This window comes from Gekko japonicus, unplaced genomic scaffold, assembly GCF_001447785.1.
Source record: "Gekko japonicus isolate JY-2015 unplaced genomic scaffold, Gekko_japonicus_V1.1 scaffold459, whole genome shotgun sequence".
NCBI classification, from domain to species: domain Eukaryota; kingdom Metazoa; phylum Chordata; class Lepidosauria; order Squamata; family Gekkonidae; genus Gekko; species Gekko japonicus.
In genome coordinates, this window is record NW_015173137.1 from 276,706 (window position 1) to 279,410 (window position 2,705).

Genomic DNA, 2,705 nt, shown 5'->3' on the forward strand with positions numbered 1-2,705 from the left:
TGGATCGAACTTCAGAGGACGGCGGAAGACAGGAGGGCCTGGCGGGATCTGGTCCATGGGGTTGCGAAGTCGCGGACTCGACTGAGCAACATACAAACCTGCTCAATTTCTATACTATATGCAAGTTTCAGAAATCAGCTTTTCTTGGTGCAGGATTTGGATTGGGACTGGGCACAGAATTTTAATATGCTTTTAGGCAGATATGTTGGGGCCGCAGAACGCAGAGACCTGCCTAAAATGTACCAATAATTATTAATGTACCAATATACTAACAGTCATAGAAATCATAACATAATCAGATTAAATCCATTGTAACCAAAGGCAATGAACAAATTGGAAGGAATGCAATCAGCAGGGCAAATTAATGGGGTGTGTGTGTGTGGAATCAGCCAAAAGCCAATCTATATGAAAAAACTGAAACCCTCACAGGAAAGCTCTAGCAATGTGATCTTAAGCAGAGTTAAAAAGGTAAAGGTAAAGGTCCCCTTGCTCGAAAGCCAGTTGAGTCCGACTCTAGGGTTGCGGTGCTCATCTCCGTTTCAAAGCCGAAGAGCCAGCGCTGTCCGAAGACATTGCCGTGGTCATGTGGCCGGCATGACTAAACACCAAGGTGCATGGAACGCTGTTACCTTCCCACCGAAGTGGTACCTCTTTATCTACTTGCAATTTCTTGCTTTCGAACTGCTAGGTTGGCAGGAGCTGGAACTAGAGACAGGACCCCCGTCATGCGGCAACCCGGGTCTCGAACTGCTGAACTACCGACCTTCCACAGCCTGCAGTTCAGCGTCTTAACCATGTGAGCCACCGCAGCTCCAAGCAGAGTTACCCCCTCCTGAATGCTAATTCCAATGGATTCAGAAGGCTGCGACTCTTTTTAGGATTGCACTGTGAATCTCCCAATATTTTCACCGTGTGCATCATGATTCCATCTCTTCCTTCCTGTAACCCCACTTCCAACTCTATAACTTTTATCACAGTTTGCAAAAATGGAGAACAACAAAGCAGAATTTCCTGTCTACTGTATGTATGTATAAACAAAATGGATCATTATTTAGAAAGAAAATCTCTGCCTAGAGGCCTCTCCTGCTCAGCCTCCCTCCTGCCTTATCTGGGACAGAAGCCTGTTCTGAGAAGCCTGGCAGAGCTCAGATTATCTCCCACTGAAACACGCACTGCTGAGTCAGGCCCGCCAGGGTTTCAGCTTCTGGTTGAAAGAATTGGAGGGGATCTCAAACCACCCCCACTAGCAGGTGCCTCCGTTGGGAGTGCTGGACCCAGACCAAGCACCTGAGATGAACCGATCTTGCTACAGTCTGGTGCCCATTTTGGCAGAGGGAGGGGGCCCGTGAGAACAACAGTCTCCAAACCAGTGGCTCTGGAACGCCATTCTGCCTGAGAGTTTGAAGAAAAACCTGACTGCCAAGGTATCTTCTGAGCGATAATATGAGAGAGAAACGAGCCCTTTGGAAATTTGCTGTCATTGCTTTGGTGGCTTTCAGCATTCAGCCCATAGGTACTGGAAATGTCGAATTTGGTGGTTTACGAATGTTTGTATTTATTTTATTTAGGAAGAAACCATCCATATTTACAGAGTAACGTTAGTGAAACAAAGGTTCATGGCCAGAAGAGATTGCAACCTAAATGCTGAAAGGGAGGCTCACAACAAAGGGATAGAAAGGATGAGCAAAGATTAATCTAAACTACACATGACTATTGGAGTTCCGTGAGGGGGGGGGGAGTTACCAGAACTTTTAAGGACCTGGATGGGCATTAAAATAAAAAGTGATTCTGGAGTCCTGGGAACAGAACTTCAGATGTACTATTTTGCTCTAAAAAACAGCTAGTGGGGTGAACACAAGACCACAGGAATCTGTCTTATATCTTTGGTCCATCAAAGTCAGTATTGTCTACTCAGACTGACACTGAGGTGTACACCATCTACTACCAGATCCTTTAACTGGAGACACCAGGGATTAGATCTGGGACCTTCTGCATGCCAAGCAGATGCTCTACCACTGAGTTACAGCCCCACCTGAATGGTGGGCAGTATAGATCAGGGCTATGGCATAGAGGAATACTACTGTTTTCCTGATTGGAGGAAAAGACAGATGCAATATGGGTACCTGCTTTTCCTTTCTTTTGGTCCCACTATAGCCCAAAGCAGCTGCAGGGGGCACTTTAAAATTCAGGCTACCAAATATGGGCTAAGGGACATATATTTATCGTTTGATAACTTATGACTTGATACAGCTGAATGTGTGAATAGCCTCCATTGAAAAGCCTACCACCTGAAGTGCTGTGAAACCATCACGATAGGCTCTGTCTGTAGCATTTGATCTGTGATAGCCATTGTACACATGCAGAACATCAGTTCTTTATACACTTCATCCTAGGGCCTCCAGCCAAATGAGGGCTCTGATTGCTATGTGATAATCTTTAGGAGTTTCTGACCCTCACACAGAACTCCTCTAGAATTCCTTATGGATCAAAATAAAATCTCAAGACCAGTTTCTAGCTCAAAGAAACACATAATAGACTGGACTCTATGAAGAACAAAAAAAAATTAACATGCTTGTCTGACTTTCTGTCTTCATTTATTAACCTTTTAATTGGTCTCATCCAGTGTTTGGATCAGGGGACAATACTTGAAACTAAACATACATCAGCAATGTAACATACACTTCTATGCTGTAAACTACTCAGTC